General features: G+C 42.9%; 1 long non-coding RNA gene across 2 annotated transcripts; it reads left to right on the forward strand.

The window, feature by feature from the left end:
* The first annotated feature begins 25 nt into the window (after positions 1-25).
* On the forward strand, positions 26-20,017 carry LOC310763210. 2 transcript variants are annotated; one of them, XR_014548539.1, is made up of 4 exons: positions 26-2,012; positions 13,400-13,461; positions 13,746-13,876; positions 19,178-20,017. It is a non-coding gene; the product is annotated as an uncharacterized lncRNA (long non-coding RNA). The 2 variants fall into 2 exon arrangements; XR_014548540.1 differs by having other exon boundaries at positions 19,329-20,017.
* The last annotated feature ends 39 nt before the right edge of the window (positions 20,018-20,056 follow it).

Here is a 20,056-nt window from a genome sequence, read left to right on the forward strand (position 1 = left end):
TGTCTGGCCGGGCGCTTTCGGGGACGTTTTCCTGGTGGTAGCACAAGCGAAAGCAGCGGCAGCGGCGGGGGGCGGAGGGAAGCCGCGCTGCTGGACAGGGACCGTCGCCCAACGCGCGTTTGTAATGTTTGCTTGCCGTTAGTTTCTGCCTGGTGTTTTTTCAGTTGCTCGCTCGCGGGATTCGACGCGATCGTTCCGTTCTCAAGAGTTAACAGCGGGGTTTCTTGCTGGAGGAAAGGCAGTAAGGAAGCGTGTGTATGTTAGAGAGAGTGGTGGGAGTTGCAATAACGTGTGGAAAGGCTGTGAAAGCGACACGCAAGTTGCTTACTGGGCTTGCTAGTGTGCAGTCTTCAACCGTCCAAACTTGCATTAATGATTTCTTACTGTGATTATTAATAACCACGTTTGTAAGGTGGTGGTAGTGCTGTTGTTGTGACCTATCTTGTAGGGTTGCCATATTTGAAAAAGGAAAAACCAGGACACCCCAAAAGTTCTTGAGCTATTTTTTGTTTTTACAAAAATGGCAAAAAACCACGATTTTAAAAAATTGACTTGCCTATGATCCAGGACAAAGCACCGCCTTTCGGAACCGCCCCCCCCCCATCACCACATCAATACCGCCTTTGAAATCCCACTAATATCCAGGAAAACCCGGATGTATGGTAGCCCTATGAATCAGACCGTGACCCAGTCCAGTGGTTACAGGCCAGCATGTTAGGTGGCCGGACATCCTAGTTCTGACAGCAAAGTCTGGCCTTTATTAAATATCATGTACATGCTTTGAAAGCAGCAGCTACAGAAAACCAACTTTTCAGGTCTTAGATCATTGATACTACTGGAAGTGCATGTGTACAAGAGAAAGAGGCAGATGGATCTTCAAATCACAGCAGGCTCAGCAGGAACCGTCAAAATGATCTATGATTGCAGCCTCTGAGTCATATTTTGCCTTCAGGTTTTGTTTGTTTTATATACAAGCCTTACGGAGCGCATATCTGCATCTAACCTTGAAAAGGTTTTGTCAACACTACTGATAAAGATTTGGCTTTTCTCATCTCCCCAAATCATCTGAATGATTCGTGGGGAGGGGAGCAATATCCTATCATCCGTGGAAAGAACTCTGGGAATAACAATATTTGATACTTGGGCAATCAGTGTAATTTAGTTACAAGTCCATGCTCCACAAGAAGTAGTCAAAACTGCAGCAAAACAATAGCTGTAGGAGGAAATACTAAGAAAACCCACAGCATACTTAACAACTCCACTACCACTGGCAAATCACAATGTGGCAATCACAGTGGTGCAGAACACAGAACAATTACAACACAGAACAGTACATAGGATGTAATGTAGCAATTCTATTTGGAGACTTGGATTTGCAGGAAGAAGGCACTTCCATTGCAGCCAGGCAGGTGCATTCATCAATGGTTGAAGAATGCTTTGTTTACTACAGTGTGTAATATATAAAGCAAATGGGCCCTTGCTACAAAATGTAGTGCTTCTGTTTAGGGTTCCAGCCACTCAATTCCATTCTTTCATCCCAGTTTCCCTTGTCAGAATTCTGCACCCACATGCTTAGTTTGGGGAGGAGGGGTTTCAATTTGGGACTTTTAATCTCCTTTAAATTTTGGTGATGTACAAATGACTCAGTTAATATCTCTGAGTAGCTTCCTCTCCGACCTCTTGGGAAATTGAAACACAGCTTGCCAGGAACTGACAAAAATACGGTTCCTTCTACACACCTGTCTCTGCTCCTGTTCCAGCTACTCCATTCTATTCCTCCATTCCATCCAGCCCCGCGTCCTTGCCAGTTTTCCCATCCCGATTCAGTCTCTTACCCTTGCATGCCAACTATTATGGAGCAGGTTTGTTTGCTTGTTTTTTATTTCCCTTTTAGGTTGTTTTCTGAAGATTTTCTGTACTTGTGCATCCCTTGGTTCCTCCATTGGTTCTTCTCTCTTGTGTTTCAGGAGTGAAGTTTTAGCCGCAGAAGCATGAGGAGAACGAATACTCCAGTTAGTACTGTATACAGATTTTACAGCCATTCATCTAGACCAGGCATAGGCAAACTCGGCTCTCCAGATATTTTGGGACTACAACTCCCATCATCCCTAGCTAACAGGACCAGTGGTCAAGGATGATGGGAGTTGTAGTCCCAAAACATCTGGAGAGCCGAGTTTGCCTATGCCTGATCTAGACACCTTGTTCATTGTATCAGCTGAGTCCTTGGGATCCTATCTTAAAGTTCCTTGCTGTCCTTTTCGAGAGGCAGATGTCTTGGAGATGACTACCAACTCAGTCTTACAGAACTGAGTTCTAGTAAGATTGCAAAAGATTGTAACCCACACCTGTGCATGGGAGCAAGGAGGGAAATCATTTTTGAGATGTTGGAAGGCAAAATTCTGAAGAATATTTAATCCTTGATACCGTACTCACACTTGTAGGTGAACAAGGAAAGGAATCGGCTTATTGCCTATATTCAAAGTACAAGGCCAAACAGACTCTCTGGTGCGAGAGAACCACTAGCAAAGCTTAAATATCAAAGTTAAGCAGTTTAGTGAAGCATAAGAATATAGACTATTAAACCTCCTTTATCCTGTGTCAGTTCTGTGTAGCAGCAGACCTCCTTCTACCCCTCTCTGCAGTGAACAAACAACACACTGCAAAGTAAGTTTTAAAATGCTTTACTTACATAATCGGAGGTCTGCTTCATGTGTTATTCACTCCAATAGCAAAAACAGCACAGATATAGTATTATTGTGTAGAAATACAGAAAAAATAGCTTCAGACACATGTCCTCCCTCCATGACTTACATCATGAAGAAGAGAGTGAGGAAATAAAGTGAAGAAACACATTGTTTCCTTACCAAAAATGAGGGGGCATGACCTTACTGAGCCTACTCTTACAATTTGACCTCTGTGGTCCTTAACCCCTTTATATGCTAACTCGTAATCATGTGTAGTTATGTTTGACTGCAAATCTCCCCCAGAACAATGCCCAAATGAGTAGAAAGGGACAAAGAGATGACCAAGTAGGACAGCAAGAGTATCCATGGGAGGAAATTTACATATATTTGGTAGCCACCCTGTGGCACATCTTATCACTTAAACAGTGTGCAGTTGAAAAGAGTAACATTCTAAGGGTTAGGTGTGCCACCAAACAGACATACATTTTCTCTTATGCAGAATGTTCCAAACCAGCACCATTCATCTCATTTCGTACAACTGTGTTGATTTCAGTGGGACCAATCAGTGGTTAATTTATCCAGCCCAATGTGTCTGTGTAGTCCTATATAGCTATATGAAATGAGTGAAACAGTGTTGGTCTTGACTCAGTCTCTCTAAGAAGAAATATAGGGTGCTTGCTATTTCAGAAACTGTGTCTTGAACATCACCATAATAAAATTTCACAAAGTTGCAACACAGAACATTTGAACTGGCAAAAGTTGGACTGTAACGTCAAAGCGTTTTTTCTGTCGCTGGCTCAAACCAAAAGCTTGATTTTAAAGCATTGCATTCAAGAAGCCCTTCAAGATATCCCCCCCAATGCCTAACAACTTCCTTTTCCTAGAATTCACTCTGTTCCTTCCAAAGCATAAGAAGAGTTAGATTGCTGCCCCTGTATGCCTAGCACTCATTTAAATGTTCAGCATGTTGAAAGCAACAAGAACTACTAACTTGGGGTTTGGGGACTTAGGAGTAAATTTCCATTTCCTCTATGGGAATGTGCACATTTCCAGTATGTGATATGGAGCCATGCTATTGTTTCTCAACAATAGTATGTTCATCATTATGAATGACATAGGAAGGCAGAGGTCATTAGTCATCAGAATGCAAGAAAGGCTATTAGCAGAGTGATCATTGAGGTCCGTGTTAGCTGTATCAGTGCAAAGCAGTATCCTAGGAAAATATTGCTGTTCTTCTTGCCGGTATCAAACTCCCTTACTCTTGCCCCACACATTCCACATACAGAAGCCAACTGGACTGGCAGAGAAATAATTTCACTACTGACAACTGGACAGAGTCGCCCACCAAACCTGAGGGCAGCAGATTTGTTATGGGGGTCCAGGACATGGCACACAGAGCTTTGTGCTCCAACAAAAGGGTAGGGCCAGGGGACTTGGGTGGGGGGGAGACAGGGGGCTGCTGTTGCCCCTTGCATCTGCTGGCCCCTTGCACCTGCTGCCTGAGGCAGTCACCTCGCTCTGTCTAATGTTAGGGCCAGTCCTGAATGCGCGTTGTTCAGGACATTGCATAAGTTATGGGGACCCCTCCAATTCTGATTCCACTCTTCCTGCTGTCCATCAGCAATTCTTTAAGCTGTTATTTCACTTGCAGATTTCAAACACTGCTATCTGATGTAAACACAATTCATTCATGACAGCCGCCTTTTGATATCTGAATACATAGCTTGACAACACGAATGGTGTGGGTGTCGTGCCAGTAGGACAGGTGGGCAAACAGGCATAGATGTTGCTACCAGGAGCTGCAGTGGCAGTCCCCATCTGCCACACTTTCTCATTGTGACAATCCACACATTCATGATTTTGAGGCCTTTGTTGCTGATCAGGTGCTAATAAATATTGAAGGGATGCATATGATGAGGGATCCATTTTGTCATCTGAGGCGAAATGGGAATGGGCTGTTTCCTGTCCCCCTGCCACACCACCGCCCCCAGTGCCCCACCCGCCCCACCACCTCTGCTGCCACCGGGATGCCCCCCTCACTGAAATTCAGCAAAAGGAAGGCTTTCCGAAAGGCCTCAGTGCTCGTCTTCGCCGCCCTAGTGCTGGGGAAGATGAGCAGCAATGCTGCAAGCTGGAAAATCTCCCTCTTGCTGAACTCAGTGAGAGTGGGGCAGGGGGCATTCCGCAAGGCCTTGGCACTTGTCTTCTCTGACACAGGGTTTGGGAAGATAAGCGGCAACGCTGTGCACTGGAACGCATCCCTCTCATAGGAACTCGGTGAGAGGGGGGCATTCTGGCAGTGGTGGGGTGGGCAGGGCACTGCCCCTTGTGCTTCCGCTGCCTGAGGCAGTTGCTTCAGCTCACCTGATGGGTGGGCCGGTTCTGCATATGTTCACCTGTGTTCCAAATTTTTCAGAACCAATGGTGGATTGTGCCTAGAGCAGCCCACAGCAGGCATAAAATGCCAAAGTGCAATGCCCTTATTTCAGAGCACAACAAATTCAAGTATGACAGAAGCTCTGGATAGAGCATTTATAATGCAGCTTAAATAAACACACATGCAGGGTTTAGCACGCCCTCCGCCTCCATCTCCCCTGTCCTCCCTGTACATTTTAGAACCCGGATTTTCCAGGGTTTCCAAAGGGTGGGAGGAGACCCCAGAATGCTCCTCTGCTGCAGTCTGTTGCCCTCAAATACAGCGGAGGGTGACAGGGACTGTGGGGGCAGGGCTGGCACGCTCATGCACACTTTCCCCTTTTCACGTGTCCATTTAAGTCCCATTACGCACGCCTGAACGGCTCCTAAAAGTCAGTAAGTCGAATTCAATATTACAACAATACTTTAAAAATATCAACGGGTCAAAATTTAATAATAAAAAAATAAGTTCGGCAACCCAGTTACTGCAAGGGATCTGAGTACAATCATCCCATAAAACAGCTTCACATTCAAGCTAACCTATTTTTAACAAATAGGAACTAATTACAAGTATTTCTTGATAGCTGGCTTGAATCAGCCTGTGCATCCCCCCCCCCCCCCCCGGAGGCTGCGATCACAAAGAAAAGCTGGATCACAGTCTCATCTTTACATGGTCAAAATCTTTCTCCCTTCCTCACTCGTTTTCGCTGCTGCCTCCTTCCCTTAAACTAAAGAATGAAATCCTCCAGCTTTGTGAATGTAACTTGATGCTGATGACAGTTGGCAGCTGCAGTCCTCTCAACAGACTGAATCAAATAAAAGCATTAGGTCTTGTCCCCAAGGAGAAGGACAGGTGTTCACTCTGACTTCTTTGTTTCTTTCCCCACCCCCTGGACTCCCCACCCCCCTACACACGTTGGTAACGTATGTCATATTTTTACTAGCCAAGAAAGAAATACATCTATTGTGTGTGTATGAAAACAACCGCATCCCAGGCAGGCGCAAACGTGCTGTGTTCAGACGCAGATATTCAAGGCAAAATGTTTGCTAGCAGCTGCAGCCCTGCTTAGCATGTTCTGGACTAGAGTTTGTTTTGCCAGAACATCATTCACACCAGACACCTCCACTTGCATGAATACTACTACTGCATTTGTGTAATGTATCTTAGCAAAAGAACTGGGATGCTGTATGTGTCCTCAGGTGGTACTCTGGGGAAAGTACATCGGACGTAGTTATCCCAGATAATGAAAGGAATTGCTTTTTTTCTATTGGGGGGGGGGATTGTTCCATTGCCAAAGCTTGCAGTTTGTATACAAGCTGTACAAGTAACAATAAAGTATTTCAATATTTCAATTTCAATAGTTTGCCTGCATGACAGAATGGCCTATAGAAATGTCAGGAACATTTTGACAGAGATGTATGAGTAGATAAACATGCTTTCCCCCCATTCCATGCTTCCATTTTAGTTTGATGTGAAATCTGCAAAAATAAAAAAAATTAAAAAAATTAAATGAAATTTAAGGTTACCCATAAAAGTAAATGCAATCTCTGAAGCCACATGAGCAAGAGCTCGGCTGTTTAAAGTTTAAGTACATCTTCACAGTCTACATAAAAACACTCTGAAGACTCTTCTAAGTCTATGCAGGAAGATTTGAACAAAGTGTGAAATAGACTTGCTTGCAGCCAGGCAAGAAATGTCAGTTGTTTCTTCTGCCCTGGAAAACAGAGTTTCTCCTACCCTGGTTCTGCAATGATCCACTTACAAGCAGAATCCTAGCTTTATTCTCCAATGGGTACAAGCAAATAACAATAAGCTGGAGACTATATGCAGTCTGCAGCGGTTAGGCCTCCTGACGGCCATAGGCAAACAGCTTTCTTCTTTATGCTAGGTATCATGGAACTTTCACACATTAAGTTCAGTGAATTAGATTTCTGGTTGCGTATCGCTTTATGGACTCACTTCAGGAAAATCTGTTAACTTGACTGCATGATTGTTCAGCATCTGACTGTTCTTAAAGCATAGCCTTCTTGAACACTGAGGTACTGGAATTAAATTTAATTATCTATGTTCAGAATAAAATGATTCAAGTTCATATTTCAGCTTACCTCCCTGCACACGTTTTCAGAGAAGGGGAGGAAAATGGAAAACATAGTATAATACCTACCTCGGAGATTAATATTTTTGGAAGGAAGGTTGTGTGCATGTTTGCATTTCTATGTTGCAAGTACAAAACTCAGCCTCCACCCCCAACCTGTTTTCAAGGAAATCAAGGTGTAAAATGCAGCGAAACACAACATTTTCCTTGAGCACTGAGAGAGCAAAATGATACTTGGTTCTATATTCATGACATAATTTTCCATTGGAAGTCTGAACATTAAGTGAAGCCTTTGCACCCATTTTATAAGGGAGGAAGGAGAAGCAGAATACTTTGCAATGCAGTATCTGGAGCAAGGCTTCCCAAATGCTATGGGGTTTTTTAATAGTTGCCGTATTTTTCACTCTATAAGACGCACCCGACCATAAGACGCACCTAGTTTTAGAGGGGAAGAACAAGAAAAAAAAATTCTCTCCCTCTCTGCGCTGCGCCCCTTAAGCGAAGAGGCAGGAGAAGTGGAACCCCTTCCATTTCTCCTCCCACTTCGCTGAAGGGGCGCTGCGCAAAGAGGGAAAGCTGTGCAGCGCCTCTCCAGTGAAGCGAAGCCAGGAGAGCAAGAGGGGTCGGTGCGCACCGCCCCCTCTTGCTCTCCTGGCTTCAGCGAAAGCAATGGGAAGCCTCCGGAGCGCAACAGGAGCGCTCCCGCTGCGCTCTGGAGGCTTCCCATTGCTTTCGCTGAAGCCATGGAGCCTGCATTCGCTCCATAAGATGCACACACATTTCCCCTTCCTTTTTGGAGGGGAAACGTGTGTCTTATAGAGCGAAAAATACGGTATTTGATTCCCAGAGTTTGCTGTGAAGAGGGATTGATTGTTAAACCACCCTAGGAACAATACCCCCCTGAGGGGAATAGAGGCCCACAAACAACTCTCAGCACTGAACTAAATCTCCCAAAATTCTTCAGGGGAAGGCATGGCTGTTAAAATGGTATCGTAATGCTTTAGGGGCAGATGGGGCTTGTCAGCCTGGGAAGGTAGCCCACCTAGGAGGAGGAAAACTCGGATCCTAAGCCTCCACTGCCTTGTGGGATATCTTTGGGACAAGAAATGGCTAAGGTGTAAACTCTACACAAATCCAGAGTGCAATCCCTAAGCCGATTGGGTGGCGCCTTGTACACCTTCCGACAGCTGCAGCCAGGCTAGTGCCAATGTATTGCTCTGCTTTCCTTGGGGCCACATCAGTGAGGCCAAGATAGAGGTCTTGTCATCTGGGCAGCCCTGGACCTCTATACACCCTGCCCGGGTTTATGTCCCAGGGAGGTCATTTGGATGCTGCTAACACAGCGGTTTGACTTCAACCCTTGGAGGTGCACTCCATTGTCTCAAGACAGACAAGCAGTGCCACCCTCTGGAGTGGTTGTAAGTAGGAAGACAGGCAAGTGAGGGCTTGCTGAGGTTGGTGGGCAGTGCCCTCTTTGCCCTAATGGGTCAACCTCCACTGGCTATACTGGGATATATCCTTGGCAGCTTTGCTGCATTGGCACTGGGAGTGACTTAGCTACCTTCCTTTTCAACCAGGCAATTCCTTCACCATAACTGCTTGATGTAATTTCTGAATAACTTTTTTTGTGGTGCCCCAGCACAGTTTCTTAGATTTCAAGTTGTGGCCCTGGTCCTCAAAAGTTTGTGGAGCCCTGCATTAAAAGATCTGTTGTACCTCCGCACATATTGGTGGTTTTGTGTATCACAGTAAATCATCGTTCATGGTCAAACATTTAGACGATCCCTGTTTTGCTTTTCCTTAGAACAAGCAACAAACCTTCACCCATGCCTTAGTATTACGTCAGAGCCAAGAATCGTGGTTTGTTTCACTCTAAACAAACCGTGACGTGAAGCCAGTCGTGCTTTGTTTGAGAGAAATAAAACCACAACCCCCAATTCGGACGTAATGCTAAACAAGGGGATCATGGTTTGTTGCTCCTCTTGCACTTGGGGATGATAGCAGGAACCATCTGTGCTTCCAGTGTAAACTATTTATTATGGTTTAGTGTGATATGCAAACTGAGCTATTATATAATTGATAAAATCCGTTCTGGTACTGAAGCAATCCTTTGGAACCTTGCAATAGGCTGGTTCATGGGTATGCTGTAGATTAGATGCTCCTTGATCTGTCTGCTGCATTTGACACCATACACCATGTTGTCCCCGGAATGTTTGGAACAGATGGCAGAACTGTCTGGAGTTGGTCTGCCTTCATTCAAATATTATCTTGCGAGTAGCTGCTAATTTGCTAGTTAAACATTCCAATCCTCCGAGCAGGTTTCTGTCTAACAGGAATTGGCTTTGCTTTTTAGGGGCTTTGTGGCTCATCTTTCTTTTGATATTCCATTTTATTAGGAAGCTGGTAAAAATTTGTTTCTCTCTGGGCTCAAAGTTACTTTATTCGGAGGCCTTCAGATCTCCATTTCTTCCCTTAAATATCTTTTCTCTAGAGCTTTTTTCTTTCCTCTTTCTCTCTGTAGAAAGATAAATTGAAATGTTATCATGTCATCCCGCACAGTGCAAAATTTTCTTTGGGAGAGAGCACTGGGGAAATATGGTGTTTTGTATTTACAAAGATATTCTAGTATGTAAGAATGAACATTTTAAAAAGGAATATTTAGCATGTATCCCACTTTTTTCATGGCAGAACTCAAGGTGGTATGCAGAGAGTCCCCAGGCAGTCTCGCACCTTCAGAAAGGCTAATGGCACTATTTGTTTTATTGTTGAATCCTAAGATATGGTTTGAAGGCACATCAAGCCTAGGGCTGCCGTATTTCAAAAAGAAACCCCCAAAGTTTTTTTTAAAAAAACACCAAAAAACGGGATTTTTCTAGGACAAAGTGCCACATTTTGGAAATTCCCCCTGGACGTCAATCCCAGTAGTGTCCAGGAAAATCAGGACGTATGGCAGCCCTAATCAAACCACCACCTTGCTTTAGCTAATTAGGTCTGGATCCAGTCAGTCCATGGATGGTGGGTTGCCTGCAAACCACATGCACTCCACCTTGAGTTCCAAAGTGGAAGAAACGGCAGTGCATATCAAATAAGAAAATAAATACATAAAATCTGTGTGCCCTCACATTGTGTTTGGGACTGAGCACATCCATGTAGCTCTAATCCCAAAGCAACAGTGCCATCCCTCGGTCTAATTACAGCCAGCCTTTAGAAAAATTAGAACAGCCTTTTTTGTTTCCTCAAACAAATTTCCAGCTACCCAAATTATTATCCAGACACATTCTGAGAACAGCAGCTGCCTATTGGGCCAACTAATCAGGATTATATTTTGCAACGTCACGTTTCCAGCATGTACAAAGACCAAAATAGGGAGGAACAATTTGCGTACCAATATACAAGGCTTTGTGGGCTTCTGTGCACACTCCCCTCCCAGACTAGGACCCATGTGCTCAGCACATTGCTGAACCCCAGGATGCAAGATCTTTAGCAGCGACAGTTCCTGCTTTTGGACTGCAAACTCCACAGTGCTGGCTGCCAGTCTCTAGTTCCACCTACATCAGAGTATTTTGATTTACAGATTGTGAACAGCTTTGAGCAGCAGTAAAGAAGACCAAGAGATACCGTTTGTGTGGGAAACTCAGCACATGTGAACCTGCCCTATTAATCTTTGAGTCCCAGTTGAAGAAGCCAATAAAGGAGGTTAATGGTAATGTGACAAAGTTTCACATGAAACCTTGTTGTTGTTTAGTCATTTAGTTGTGTCCGACTCTTCATGACCCCATGGACCAGAGAACGCCAGGCACTCCTGTCTTCCACTGCCTTCCACAGTTTGGTCAAACTCATGCTGGTAGCCTCGAGAACACTGTCCAACCATCTCATCCTCTGTCGTCCCCTTCTCCTTGTGCCCTCCATCTTTCCCAACATCAGGGTCTTTTCCAGGGAGTCTTCTCTTCTCATGAGGTGGCGAAAGTATTGGAGCCTCAGCTTCAGGATCTGTCCTTCCAGGGAGCACTCAGGGCTGATTTCCTTTAGAATGGATAGGTTTGATCTTCTTGCAGTCCATTGGACTCTCAAGAGTCTCCTCCAGCACCATAATTCAAAAGCATCAATTCTTCGGCGATCAACATGAAACCTACCCCCCCCCAAAAAAATCCAAACACCCAGGGATGACTGTGGGCAGGATTCCTGCATTGCACAGGGTTGGGCTAGATTACCCTTGGGATCTCTGATTCTATGATCTATGGGCATGCTGTGGTTATGTAGAGTGGCAGAGAGAAAGGCATGCATTCTTTGCATGTTCAGAGGCACTCTCACTTCCACCAAGTCCTGGCTCATATTAAGTTCTTAATCTGCTCCTCTCATCTTTTATCTTGAGTTTCTGATTCCAAAACACGAAGCACAGCTGTGTTTCCCCTACAGTTTGTGGAACAGACAAAATGTTAATTTCAAAAAAGCAGTTTACAGTCAAGACATGCACCCTGGTGATAAAATTTCCCCACAGGAATACCACCCATCAACACAGTACAACTATCAACTTGCTAGAAAAATTCCCCTGGGCTGAAATCTTTGCAATCATTTATATTATAATAGGATTGGTAAACTGCCAGGTCTTGTGAATTCTACACAAGGTCTTTTAGGGAGTCTTCACATTTTCCATGTTCTGTTTAAGAACAGTCTCATGCCTTTCCAGGGATTTTTCCAAAGATCAGCTTCAAAATATATACATGGCTTATAATCCAAGAAGGGTATTTTCCTATTAAATTTTTAAAGCATTTTTATTACAATGCAAAACACTCCAAATTCCTAGATTTTTTCAAGAGGAAGGAAAGGCAACTGGAACCTTAAAGTCTTTGTCTTCTTCTTCTTCTTTGGCATGAACATTTTAAGGAAAGAGTCTTATTTCATCAGATGCACTGGTAGAGAAGACCATACATTTGCTGGCATCTGTGTTTCAGGAGACAATGGGGGAGTGTGCCTTTGGGGGTGAAGTCAAACTGTTTGAATGTTACAATGCCTGCTGTGGGTGTAGTGACCAATTTGGGAGAGGCATGAGTGGAAGTCTGCTGTGCTGCTGTACCAGTTTCAGAAAGCAGTTATTTTCCAGCCTCAGTAGCTGGTCACTTATTAAAAAGGGTTTATCTTCAATACAGTGGTACCTTGGTTCTCAAATTTAGTCCATTACGGGAGTCCGTTCAACTCCCAAAACCGTTCAAAAACCAAGGCGCGGCTTCTGATTGGCTGCAGGAGCTTCCTGCACTGAAGCAGAAGGTGCAGCGGACGTTCGGCTTCCAAAAAACGTTCACAAACCAGAACACTCACTTCCTGGTTTGCAACGTTCGGGAGCTGATTTATTCGACAACTAAGCCGTTTGACTATCAAGGTACCATTCAAGGTACCACTGTACAGTGGTGCCTCGGTTTATGAACTTAAATCCATTCCGGAAGTCCATTCTTAAACCGAAACCATTCTTAAACCAAGGCTCGCTTTCCCTAATGAGGCCTCCCACCGCTGGTGCCCTTCCACCTTTTGGATTCCGTTCTTAGATCTAGGTAAAATTCGCAAACCAGGACACTACTTCTGGTTTTGCGGAGTTCGTAAACCAAATCGTTCGTCAACAGGACTGTTCTTAAACCGAGGTATCACTGTACTACCAAACTGATCACTGCAGTTCCAACTGTCAATACTGCTAAACCAGTACAGTGAAGATCTCTCATGAAAAGACAGACCTAGAAAGAAGGATACACATGGAAACCATGGTGAGGGTGGCTGAGTGATGGAACTGGTGATTACAGAGGGCTGCAGATAGCTCGGAGATGAATTGTATGCCAAAATGGAAAGACAGATTAAATGTGGACAGATGTGGCAGGCAGATGTAGGCGGAATTGTACTGGTAGCGAGGTTTGGAGTCAGAAAACAGATACTGATTTCACAGAGCGGCAGGCACCCCGAAGTTCATCTGTTCAATTTCCCTTGGCTCCTGGCATTTAAACCACGGTGGACATTATCAAACGTTTGTTCTGCGAAGCTTAACGATTGCATGTTTGCTAGACTTTCAATATTTACCTTTCAGGCTATCTCAAGCCCTGTTCATTCCGCAGCTGTTGTCTTCCCTCCACCCCACCCCTCGAAATAAGACAGGTGCTAACTGGCAACTTGTATGTTACATGTTCCTGAGTTCAAAGAAATGACAATCTTTTCATTATTTAGGTAAATCCACGAGGGAATTTTGCAGACAATCCACAAGACAATGCTTTCCCTTTTCCCCCCAGGTAATTGGAGCTGCACACAAACACACACCACATTTACCCCAATAGTACTGCTTGTGATCACTGCACAAATATTGAAGGGGAGGGGGGATACCTTTTTGCAGGAAGAGAAACCTGTTTGATTCCTTTTCTTGCAAACCAGAGGTATGCACTCCAGCACAAGAAAAATAGTTAAGGCACATCGAAAGAATATTGCTTTCCTTAAGATGAGACTATAATATTGAAAAGCCAAGGTATTGCTGTGAAAACAGATTACTCGCAAATTCCCCCCCCCCTTTCCTTTTTAGGGAACTATATGGGGCTTGTATTTGCTTGAGTGGAGAAGCTCTGTGAGGAGAGGTCAGGGAAACTTCCAGCCAGAAGGACAGCCAGCCAGGCTGGAAATGATGAAGCTGGGAGCCCATGCTGAGGAAAAAAGGTAAAGGTAAAGGACCCCTGGACAGTTAAGTCCAATCAAAGGTGTCTAGGGGGTTGCGGCGCTCATCTCTCTTTCAGGCCGAGGGAGCCGGCGTTTGTCCACAGACAGCTTTCCAGGTCATGTGGCCAGCATGACTAAACCACTTCTGGCACAATGGAACACCATGACGGAAACCAGAGTGCATTGAAACGCCGTTTACCTTCCCGCCACAGTGGTACCTATTTATCTGCTTGTACTGGTATGCTTTCGAACTGCTAGGTTGGCAGGAGCTGGGACAGAGCAATAGGAGCTCACCCCTTCTCAGGGATTTGAACCACCGACCTTCTAATCGCCAAGCCCAAGAGGCCCAGTGGTTTAGCACTGCTCAGGGTGAAGCAATGAGGGGAGAACTGTGTTCTCACCATGAGCTTCTTGGAGGAAAGGTGGGATATAAATGCAGTAAAAAATAATCATGCAAATTCAAGAAGATCTATTTTGTTCCCACTGGGAAGTCCCACTGACTTTTACCCCAGACACCTTGAGAAAGCTCTGTACATGCATTTAGTTGTTCTCTCTCTGTGAGGAAAGAGGCGATCTCTTAAAATCCCAGATGGGTCCATAGGCCCCCAAACATGGGTATAACATACCAATAGCAGAACTAATGCAGATGGATCCAAGTTGTGAAAATTTGGTTTATACTTTGGTTGCAAATGCCCTACCTACCTACTTGCTTGCCCGTTTACTTACTTTCTCTCCCTTTTTGAAAAAAAACCCCTTTTTAATAAAAAGCATGGAGTATCTGACAACAAACAGAAAACTCCTAACTCATCATCTAAGGGAAATAAAAAAGAAGACATTGGCCTCTTTTCTTCCTTTTATTTGCATTAAATGCAGCATGCATTTGTTTACTTATGTTCATGGGTTTTGTTGCCTATGGGTTGTTCAGCTGTTTCTCTGTTTCAAGCCAGCAGTGTTTTAGGTTCTGATTCATACAAATAAATGTACGGTAAGAACTATGGAGGGCAGAGCAAGTTTTGTGGCAGGGCAAGATACCCTTGAATGGTAGAAACTGCCCAATATTGATTGCTTGCTCAGGCTGCATACCCCTCTCTCCCTTAAAAGAATTGTGCATTGCAGACTTTTTAAACAAAAACAACCCTGGAAAGTCTGGCACTAAGATTTAGCAGATCCTAGTCATTTCTAGACACCTCCCATCCCCCATCCCTTCAGTCTGTCTCCCCTTCCCCCAACCACCATCTGTCTGTCTCCCATTGTAAATGCTTCGCTTCCTGATAAGACTTTCCAGTTCCCACTCCCCAGCCCTGCTGCCTCCCCATCCATCAGTTCCTTTTTTTTTAAAGATATTTATTGAGGTTTTACAAAAACATAGGTTTACAAAACAGAAAAAAGTCATATAGAAAGAAAAAGATACAAAAACGAGAACATACATAAAAAAGAAAAAAGAAGAATAAAAATACGAAATACAAAAAACAAATAGATCAAAAAGAATTAAAAACAAATCTGTTTTTTGTAACTTTAAACTCATTAGCTTGTTTCCTTGGCCTCCTCACACCTCCCCTTTTTGTATTCCCATTTAAATAATCAAATCAGCAAATCCTTACCCTCTTTCGTTTATCTTAACTCTATATCTTAACATATTATAACTCTATATTTTCATCCATTATCAATTCATTTTTGCATATTCTTATTAACTTTGTTGCTAATGCCACTTATTTTCAATCCAACATCATTTTAACATTCATTAATTTTACAGTGTTTCTGCAGATAGTCTTTAAATTTCTTCCAGTCTTCTTCCACCAACTCTTCTCCCAGGTCTCGGATTCTGCCAGTCATTTCCGCCAATTCCATATAATCCATCACCTTCATCTGCCACTCTTCCAGGGTGGGTAACTCTTGTGTCTTCCAATACTTTGCAATAAGTATTCTTGCTGCTGTTGTAGCATACATAAAGAAAGTTCTGTCCTTCTTTGGCACCAATTGGCCGACTATGCCCAGGAGAAAGGCCTCTGGTTTCTTCAGGAAGGTATATTTAAATACCTTTTTCATTTCATTATAGATCATCTCCCAGAAGGCCTTAATCTTTGGGCACATCCACCAAAGGTGAAAGAATGTACCTTCATTTTCTTTACATTTCCAACATTTATTATCGGGCAAATGATATATTTTTACAAGCTTGACTGGTGTCATGTACCACCTGTAAATCATTTTCATAATATTCTCTCTTAAGGCATTACATGCCGTAAATTTCAAACAGGTGGTCCACAACTGTTCCCAGTCAGCAAACATAATGTTGTGACCAATATCTTGTGCCCATTTGATCATAGCAGATTTAACCGTTTCATCCTGCATATTCCATTTTAACAGCAAGTTATACATTCTTGAAAGTATCTTAGTTTTGGGATCTAACAGTTCTGTTTCCAATTTTGATTTTTCCACCTGGAAGCCAATTTTTTTATCCAAATTATAGGCCTCTCTTATTTGATAATAATGAAGCCAGTCTCGCACTTTATCTTTTAATTTCTCAAAACACTGCAATTTCAATTTGTCTCCTTCTTGTTCCAATATTTCCCAATATTTCCACCATTTGGCCTCCATATTGAGTTTTTTCTGAGCCTTCGCTTCCATTGGTGACAACCACCTTGGGGTTTTATTTTCCAGTAAATCTTTGTATCTTATCCAGACATTGAACAATGCTTTCCTGACAATATGGTTTTTAAATGCTTTATGTGCTTTAACCTTGTCGTACCACAAATATGCATGCCATCCAAAAACGTTGTTAAAACCTTCTAGGTCCAAAATGTCTGTGTTCTCAAGAAGCAGCCAGTCTTTCAACCAGCAGAATGCTGCTGATTCATAATAAAGTTTAAGGTCTGGCAGGGCAAATCCACCTCTTTCCTTTGCGTCAGTTAATATTTTAAATTTTATTCTAGGCTTCTTGCCCTGCCAGACAAATCTGGAAATGTCTCTCTGCCACTTCTTGAAACAGTCCATCCTGTCCAATATTTGCAATGATTGAAACAAAAATAACATTTTTGGCAATACATTCATCTTTATAGCTGCAATTCGACCCAACAGGGAAAGCTTCAAATTTGACCATATTTCCAAATCTTTTTTCACTTCTACCCAACATTTCTCATAGTTATCTTTAAATAAATTTAAATTCTTAGTAGTCATATTAACCCCCAAATATTTTACTTTCTTAACTAATGTTAAACCTGTCTCCTTCTGAAACCTCTCTTTCTCAATCGGTGTTAAGTTTTTCTCAAGAACTTTAGTTTTTGACTTGTTCAGCTTAAATCCTGCCACATGACCAAATTCTTGAATCAATTCTAATACTCTTTTCGTACTAGATTCTGGCTCCTGTAACGTCAAAACTAGGTCATCTGCAAAAGCTTTCAATTTATATTGTTTGGCTCCGACCTGAATACCTTTAATCAGACGGTCCCTTCTAATCATATTCAGCAAAACCTCCAGAACCGAAATAAACAGCAATGGGGAAATTGGGCAGCCTTGTCGTGTCCCTTTCTCTATCTTAAATTCCTCTGTCATCACATTATTGACTATTAACTTAGCCTTTTGTTCTGAGTAAATTGCACTTATACCATTTTCAAACCCTTGGCCCACCCCCATTCCCTGAAGATTTTTCTTCATAAAATTCCAAGAAATATTATCAAAAGCTTTTTCCGCATCTATAAAAATTAAAACTGCTTTGATATTGATGTTTACTTGCAGCTTCTCCAGAATGTTAATTATATTCCTCGTATTGTCAGACATTTGTCTACCTGGGAGAAAGCCGGCTTGATCTTTATGTATCTCTTCAACTAATACCTTTTTTAATCTATTAGCCAAGATATCAGCAAAAATTTTGTAATCCACATTAAGCAGGGATATGGGGCGGTAGTTCTTGAGTTGTGTCTTTTCAGACTCAGTTTTCAGTATAAGTGTAATGTAAGCTTCCTTCCACGACTCTGGCGCCTTTTCCCCCTCCAAAATTTCATTACAGACCTCCTTTAGTGGCCGAATTAACCAGTCTTTCAGAGATCTATAGTATTTGGAGGTAAGACCATCCAGCCCTGGAGATTTACCCAACTGCATGTTCTGGATGGCACCTTCAACCTCCTGTTCTGTAATTTTGTGATTCAACATTATCTTATTTTCTTGAGAGATTTTTTGTAATCCATTTGTTCTTAAAAATTGGTCTAAATCAGTCTCTTTCTGTGGCCCTTGTGTGTATAGTTGTTTAAAGTATCTCTGGAAGCACTTTCTAATCTCCAATGGATTCTGTATGTTCTTTCCTTCCACATCCAAATTTGTAATGGTGTTTAATTTTTGTCTTTTTTTCATCTGCCAGGCTAGCAGTTTCCCGCATTTATTAGCCGATTCAAATGTCTTTTGTCTCATCTGCTTAATTTTCCATTCTACTTCCTGATTTATCATTTTCATATATTGTACTTGATATAGCTTTATTTCTCTCAGAATCTCTTGCGACTTTGGTTTCGCTCTTAATTTCTTCTCTCCTTCTTTTATTTTTTCCAAGATTTTATCTTTTTTCTCATTTTGAATTCTCTTCTTTATTGCGTTCTGTTGAATCAGAAACCCTCTCATGACCGCTTTGCTTGCGTCCCAGATTACTCTTTTTTCAACCGTGGTATTCAAATTTATCTCAAAGTAATCTCTCAAGATTTTTTGGGCCTTCTTGGTAACCTCTTGATCTCTAAATAAGGTGTCATTCATCCTCCATCTGAAGGAACCGATTGGTGTTAGTTTCATCTCCATCTTCACCGCATTATGGTTGGAGCAAGTTTTTGGGCAAATTTCCACTTTTCGAATCTTAGGTGCCAGTCCTCTAGTTATCCATATTTGGTCAATTCTTGTCCATGTCATATTGGCTTCAGAGAAGAATGTTCCCTCTCTTCCAAGGGGGTTCTTGGTTCTCCAAATGTCAATCAGTTCCTTGCAGTAAATGCTCTTCAGGCAAACTCTCGACAGTCTGCTTCTTCCTCCATCTACCCTTCCTGCAGCCCGCCTCCCCACCCCTCCTACTTTTCACTCACCAAGAGCAAGGCTTACAAAGAGGCTTGCAACTAATATGGTCTTTTAGGTGTGCTTCACACTTCAGGCACCCCAGACAAATCCTATTAGGTAAGTCCTAAGGAGCCGCATGTTTTAGTCACATTGAAGGCAACGGGACAAGTGACTCGTGGCCAACTTGATTCTTACTGATTTCAATGGGACTCACTTAGCTGGACCCAACTCCTTGCCTAACCAGAAAACTCACCAAAACGTCTTGAGCCCCCCCAGGCTTTGCTGTGACATTGCAGCCAACATGCGCTGTGACCCCAGCAGCTACACACTCCCTGTTAAGGGAAGAGACACCTGAAATTGTTGTTCTTGCCCTTTCTGCTGTTTAAAATGAGCATCTGCTGTGCAATTGATTTTGTTTTGGTTTCAGTCCTGCACAGACATGCCAAGGAAATATTTTCTTCATTGCATTTTCTCTCTCTTGGAAGACTTTGGAGCATTGCTACACAACCCGTGCTACATCCTTTGCTCCTGTAAGCAGCAAGTTACTAAGCCATAAGGACTAACAACGAAAATGAAGCTCTGTCACTTAGACCTACTTTGTTTTGACAGCAGAGGGTGAGCATCCTGTCTGTTCCCATTAGCTGATAACTAGAATCCAAGGCAAAGTGTGAAATCCAGACCATGCTCAGTTTTACACAGCGGTGCAGTGAAGGGGAAACACAGCTCTGGGACTTTTTCCGGGCATCTGCCAGAGTGCAAGAATAGTGGGCAAAGTTTCCTTGCTCTGGCAAGCATATGAGGCGACAGCAAGGCTTTCAAGTTTGCACAGAGGAAGTCAGAGAATGAGGAAGATAATCCAGCTGAGGCTACTCATTTCTTTTCTTTGATGGAGCTCTTATACTAGCAGTTTAAAAGTCTAATATGTCTTCACAAAATTGAATACCTAGTGAAAAGCTCCCAGTTGCATTCTAACTGGCTAAAGGTATTTTGTTAAATCTCAGAGTGCTATATACAAGTTGAACCTATGCAGGGAATAAGCAGTGCTGAGTTCAACAGTGATCATTCTCAAGAAGCTGGCAGTCGTGCCAAGCCTAATAACCTGGGTATTAAACTCTCTGGTTAGTGTGTGTGCCTGTGTTGGTTCTTCTTTATCAT

This window comes from Podarcis filfolensis (genome assembly GCF_964270895.1).
Source record: "Podarcis filfolensis genome assembly, chromosome: 5".
Classification (NCBI taxonomy): Eukaryota; Metazoa; Chordata; class Lepidosauria; order Squamata; family Lacertidae; genus Podarcis; species Podarcis filfolensis.